This window comes from Lissotriton helveticus, chromosome 7 (assembly GCF_964261635.1).
Source record: "Lissotriton helveticus chromosome 7, aLisHel1.1, whole genome shotgun sequence".
NCBI classification, from domain to species: Eukaryota; Metazoa; Chordata; class Amphibia; order Caudata; family Salamandridae; genus Lissotriton; species Lissotriton helveticus.
In genome coordinates, this window is record NC_136068.1 from 1,003,741,038 (window position 1) to 1,003,748,269 (window position 7,232).

Below are 7,232 nucleotides of genomic sequence, written 5' to 3' on the forward strand. Positions count from 1 at the left end.
AACCTCTGTCTTCTCCGAGATGAGCTTCAGGCAGCTGCTGCTCCTCCAGGATGCGACGTCATTCATTCTGTCCCGGAAGTTGAGTCTGGTGGTGACTGAGTCCTTGGTGAGGGAGAGGATGAGCTGGGTGTTGTAGGCATAGAATACTATGCTGAGTCCGTGCTTTCTGACAAAGGTGGCGAGGGGGGCCATGTAGATTTTGAAGAGCGTGGGGCAGAGTGATGAGCCTTGGTGTACTCTGCAGTTAATTTCCGTGGGTTCAGAGAGGAAGGGTGACAGTCTGATTCTTTGGGTTCTGCCGGTGAGGAAGGAGCAGATCCAGTCGAGGGTGGTTCCCTGTATGCCGGCGTTGTGGAGTCTGGCGGTGAGTGTGCGGTAGGAGACGGTATTGAACGCTGCAGAGAAGTCAAGGCCCCCTACCACTGATGCCGAGCCTTTTATTTTTAGCTGTCCTCTAGCGCCGGGAAACCTTCGGGTAGCTGTGCGTTGAACAAATGCAATAATAATAATAATAATCAGGGCCGGGGTGTGTCCTTGGTCGAGGAGGGTGCGGATGTCATCTGTGGCGGCGAGTACAGCAGTCTCGGTGCTGTGGTAGATGTGCGACAGACAGGGGTCAGCGGGGGTCCCTGAGTGGATGCCTTTCGTGGTCGATATGGTGTATTCATGGTGACTGGGGTCCAAGAGGAAACGGTAGGCTGGCTGGCGTTGCTGGAGAGGAGGTTGGTTTCAGAGTCCGGTGTCTGGTTGCTGAAGTGCTCATAGAGGCCCTTGATTTTCAGATGGAAGTAGGAACCCAAGCTTGTCGCAGAGGTCCTGGAAGGGGGTGATGTCTGTGGTTTCTCTGGGGGGTTTGGTGAATTCCTGGATGACACTGAAGAGGTCCTTGGAGTTGCTGGAGTTGGTGAGGATCTTGTTTTGGATGAAGGTCCTTTTGGTGGATCTGATGTATTGGTGGTATTCCGTCATGGCGTTCTTGTACGTAGTGTGGAAATTGAAAATAATTTCTGTTAGCATAAGCTGAAGCCATCTTGTCTGTGGCATCCATTCTGTTAGCTATATAATTCTTCTGTCTTCACTACTGCTTGCCCTTCAATTCTGCTTGTGTCATCAGCTTTAGTTAACTCCTTCAGTACTGAACCAGAGCAATGTATGAGCTCAGAAAGGCCTGTAGCTGCTAGAATGCACCTATTTGAGAATGTAACTGTCTACCATTTCCAACTGAAGTAAGCTGTTCTGTTCCCCTCCCACTCTGCTGACTAAGTGATATCCATTTGCCCATTTATGTCGGTAGCTATTCCTGTGAATGCTTGTACCTTCTATTTGAGTCTACATGCTTACTCTGCAACAAACTCAGTATAAAAGGCCCATGGTCTGTGTATTCAAGCCACTACCTCCTGGAACACTTGAAGGTGTTGTATGGACATGGTCTCAATCACGAGTAAATAAACTTGTTATTTTGAATTTCAGCTTCAGTGTCAATCTCTATTTTTTCAGTCTAAGGACCCGTGGACAGAGAAGGGTGAACTCTGCACTGGAGTGCCCCTAGAAAAGGAAAATGTCCACAGTTTGGCGCCCCAGATGGGACCTCATCGGAGACGTGGCCATCCAAAGGAGTGGTCTTGATGGAAGAATGGAATCTTGCTGAGGAGACGTCCTGCATGAGGAAACCCTTGTCTTTGCAGCCAAAGTGATTTTTCCGGTTTTCTTGATCTGACCTTCCAGGTGGTGGCCGGTCACGATTGAGGTTTCCTTTGGTGCAAGTATTTGCAGTGACAATTAGGTCGACCAAGAGATTGGCAGTTGGAGGTTGGAGACTTTTGTTTGGTAAGGTCGCTGAAGCTGCACTCTTGATTTGTTTGGCCAAGATTCTGGTTTTATTTGTTTGTTTATCTGTTGCAATAGATTAAAGGCAGGTAATGTGGAGATTTTTCTCTACTTTGGAAGATTTTTGAATAGTAATATTTTACTATAATTTGGTAGCATGCCTGCTCCTAGCACACTTCGTGGGTTGTTTTGCTGTGTGGGAGGTACCAAAATGGATTTAGAAAAAAGTCAGCAAGCTCCCCCAGAGGGGACACCTAATAGGCATATGTACATTAAATACCGTATTTCTTCCATGATGTATAGTACACTGTGAAACAAATATACGAAAAAAGATCCTGATCTACCATGGCCAGTGAATGGGTCATGTGATTTTAAAAAGATTCAGTATGTAGAGTAGGATTTTTTTTAAACGTAAAAGTCGACAGGATATGTTTGATTGTGTACGAATGTGAGAGAAAGAAGTGCAATAGGAGTGAGGAAAGAAGAAGCTATAGCAGAAGAAGAGCAGTGTAAAACAATATTTCAAAAAGCATTGAAATTGAAAAATAAGGAAATAAAAGAAAAAGAAGATAGGGAGCGTCGTTTAGAGGTAACTGGCCAGTACCTTATTAGGCGCCCTATTAATCCCATACTTAATAAACCTCAAGATGATTCCATCTTGTTAGATAGACCTCCACCCCCCTATAAATTCCCTAGTGCCCCTGAGAATGAGGTTTCTGATGAGGAACATTTGTCTTCAGATGAAAAAGATAAAGATAAGCAAGGTGGGCGGCTAACTCGCTCTACTTTGACCAAGGAAGAGAAAGATAAATTACAGGACATTACCAGAGAGGAAGCGCGTCAGACTACTACAGTGACAGTCCTCACAGTTACAGTTCAGACTTGGGAAAACGTCCAACAGTTATATTTTTTAGAAAAATGCTCTTGAGAAGTGATATATAGTTGGTATCAGTATTGATTATAAACAGTTAGTAGATGGAACTTTCTTTTTTTCAAACTTACCTGATATGAATAGGCGAGTGGTCAAATTACAAGATGAAACATTGCGTTTACGAAAAGAGAAAGAGTTAGCTAGAAAAAATAACATTGTAGAAATAGCTCCATCTCAAACAATGGAAGTAAAGGCTTCAGTGGATGCGAACATATCTAGTAGTAGTGAAGCTGTTATGAAACCAATGTGTGAAGCTGCACCTCTGTATGCCCCTCCGAAGGGTGAGGGCACAGATGACGATAAAACTTCAAATGATGCAAAGGGATATTTTATTTATAATTGGGTCTATACCCCTTGGAGTAGAGTAGATATTATGGCTCTTAAAGCTGCTTTGCCCGATCCACAGAAAAATCTGTTTTTTATGAAGAAGTGGAAGGAGCCATTAGCTCCTGCACTATGACTCTGCCAGAAATCAATATGTTTTTTGGCCTTATTTTGCCCCCTGATATGTGGAGAACAATTCAGAAGGTAGACAATATTGCAGCTTATGGTGATACTTGGCTGCATTTGGAGGAAATAGATATGGCTAGGGAGCCTATGCAGAAACCACAACAGGTGATATTAGACCTTCCCAAAGCTATTGTAACTAAGTTAAAAACTCCTATCCCCCCTAAGAAAATAGATTAGACAACGTTAGCGTCTTGTAAACAGAAAAAGGATGAGTTAGTTTCTGTTTTCTTTTCAAGAATTGAAGAGCCATTCCATGATTTTAGTGGTCAGTCATTGGCCAATGATAGGGGTATGCATTTGTTTTTGATAAATTTGTCGCTAACATGTTGCCAGAAATAGCTAGTTGCCTAAAGGCCAGCGAGAGTTCATGGATTACGTCTTCCCCAATCTCCCTTTTGACTATGACCCAGTATTATGAGCGTCAGGAATTGGAACCAAAAGGCAGGGAGGATAAGAAGGTTAAGGAGTTTAAGGCAAAAGTTATGTTAGCTCAAGGATATGGTCCACCATTTAGGGGAGGTGGAAGAGGTGGACGTGCATTGTATACATCTGTGGTGCCCCCTCTCCCTTGAGCAAATTTGTCCCCTGATCAGTGTACTTATTGTAAAGAGACCGGGCACTGGCATTCTGAGTGCCCTCTTTTGCAAAGTCAGTTTTACCACCTGGGAAGGGGTAGTGTGAGAAGACGCCCAGGGAATTCAGGAAACAGAGGAGGTACAGGAGCTCGCCCCAGATTTGAAGCAGTTGAACAAGGACCAAATTATTCTAAAACTTTTGAGAGACCAAATCAATATCAAATGTCTGATTATTCTGCTGATGCTCTTGCAGATTTCATTACAAGACCGGAGGCTACCATTATGCAAATACTTTTATTTGCTGCCCAAACATGCAGCCCTTTAAAGAATATCATTACATCACAATAAAATAGAACTTTAACAACATAACAACTCTGTTGAGCAGGCTCCTATCTTCCTCTTTTGTTCGCTGCTCTGTCACAGATAAGTACTATTTTTTCTAGCATACCATCTTGACTTTATTTATAGATATTTTGGTATATTTTAGATGTATTTTATGGCTTTACTATTAATAGACAACTAATGTTTACTTATTTATTTCAATTTATAAATGTAGACTCTGCTTTTATATTGTTTAATTTAACATCATTGTAGATATCATTCCCAGTCCAATTTATGGTCGGGATTAGCCTTTCATTCCTGTTTACTTTATGAGATCGAGAAATTAATTCATGGTAAGTATTTTAATATTTTCTAAAAAACATTGACTTGTGTAACTGATTTGAGCACTTTCTAAACATCGAGTGAAGACCTCTCGAGTGAGGACCCCTAAGAGTTTAGAAGCGCTTCTCTTGTTCTTAATTCATAAAAAATAAAAAAAAAGGGAAAAGACGAAACGCTGACACATTTATTTGATTTCCCGCATCTCTTAGCAACATAGAGACGCGGGTACGTGCCAGCTTGACGACGGGCGTTGCGCATGCCCATTATGCTCCACTATGCTACCTTGAAGCCTCAAGCATCTCCTAGCAACTAGCTGGGGGACGCGGAAATGTAGAACATCCTCACGCGAACATCCTCGCGCTTCAATACACGGAGATTCTTTTGAATACCGTCCTGGTCTCCATAGTTACACCTCTCTCGAGAGTGTAACGGAGACGGAGAACACAGTCCTTTTACAGAGCCTAAATCGAAAAACTAACCTAAAAAGATTAATATTTACTGATTTAATACTGGAAGAAGATCGCCATCTACTGGCCTATAACAGAATCGGTGCAGGAGTTTCTCCTTTAAAATAAGTGAAAAATACTCGCTTTAAGAAAGAAAGACTTTTTCAGAAATTATTCTAAGGATACTTCCTTTTTAATTAACTCTTGAAAAGGTTATTTAGACTTAAAATCTATCTGGAGTACGATTCTATTATAATTTCGTCATGGAAGACAACACCAATGATGGAAATGTTTCCCCTAAGGAACCTTTACCTGACAACATTAGAAAACTCTTTAGAGAGGAATTTAGATCTTCTATTAAAGAGGCTGTCAACGCTGCTCTCGCAAAGAGAAAGAGAGTTTCACCTACGGAGGAGAATTACTTCTCACTCTCGGATGGGGAATCTCCTTCAACATCTGCAGGGCAGAAAAAAGGAAAAGTACTCCAAAATAGAAATTATTCTATTGAAGCATCCAACAATGCATACGAGATTGGTGGCCCTCGCGCCACAAGAGTTATCGGTGCTCCTTGCAGCACAATAGATAGACCTCAATTACTTGAGGCAGGGAGAAGAGGTGTCCCTAGCGGCACAATAGAAGACGGTACCCTCTACGGGACAAATGATTTTAATGATTATTTTGAAAGTCAACCAACAGACTATGATAATTTTGACAAATTTATCTTTGATCCTCAAGACTCATTTGAAGATATTGACGAAGATTTACAAAACCCTTCTACTTCTACCTCAGTCAAAGACCCATTTGGTGGGGAAATGTTTAATCCCACTACAATCCGTCATCCCCGTAGCACCGAATGGTGGCCTATGGACCATGTTGGTAAATATCTATCACAATGGGTTAGAAAACCCCTTGATTTCAATACCCGTAATCTTTTAAGGAACGAATGCCCTCGTCCCTCTTCGGAGGACAAGATTTGTAATACTCCTAACCTTGATCCTGACCTAATCACCTTCCTGTTCAAATCTGGAAGGGATCCTAGAAAAGGAATTGAAAGATGTCTTAAACAAGCTCAAGATAAACTACTTGATGTAATGGGACCACTCTCTAAAATTCTGGATATGACCGAGGAAGCTAAAGCTAATGATTTACCTATAGACATTGAAGTACTTCGAGGATGGTCACAATGTGCTATTTGCCTTATTAGCAATGCTAACGCAAATTTAATCACTGAACGTAGAAAGGCTGTTCTCCTAAGGATGAACCCGAAACTAGCTGATCTCTCAGCTAGTGAAGATATGTTCAACACAAAAGGGCTCTTATTCGGAGACAACTTCGTTAAAACACTCGGGAAGTATGTCTCTACCTTTAATGCCTTTAGTAGGGCACAATCAAATATGCGTAGAGTCTTTGGAACTCATTCACTTTTTGGAAGGGCTGACAGAAGGGGACAATCTGTCAGCCGCACCTCATTCCGGTCCCAGTTTTATCAAGACAACAGAGGCTATCGTCCCTATAGAGTTTTCCGAGGAAACTCAAACTTCTATCCACAAAGAGGAAGGGGCTCAAGATCCCGTGGTGGCAGACCTGGAATATCCAATCAAGGAAACTACGGTAAGGACAACCCCTTCTATCCCCTTAAAAGTGGCAGGAAGATTGAGACACTTCAAAAAGAATTGGCTTTGAGTCACTCAAGATCCATGGGTTTTGGAGACTGTTGTGGGATTCAATATAGAATTTTGGGAAGAACCCTTGCAGGAAAGAGCTCCCAGAGAACTCATTTTAGACAAGGAAAATTCGAAATTAATAGAAACAGAGATCTCCCAAATGTTAGAGAAAGGAGCTATCATAAAAATTCCACTTTCAGAGTTAACGAAAAGCTTTCTAAGTTCTAAAGGGTTGGCGACCTGTTATAAATTAAAAAAATGTAAACAATTTTCTAATCTACAGACATTTCAAGATGGAGGGTATCCATCTTTTGAGGGACATTCTTCAGAGCAAAGACTGGCTAGTGAAATTGGATCTGAAAGATGCCTAATTCACCATTCCCATGCACTAGGAATGTCGCAGATATCTCCGATTTACTTGGAAAGGAATTCTCTATCAGTTCTAATGTCTCCCCTTCGGGCTATGTTCAGCCCCTTTGTGTTTCACCAAGGTTCTTCGTCCGGTGGTCAGTTACCTAAGGGAAAAGGGGATTCGTCTTATAATTTATTTAGACGATATCCTCATCATGTCTCAAGACAAGACAGAAATTTTGGAACACTTAGATATCACTATGAA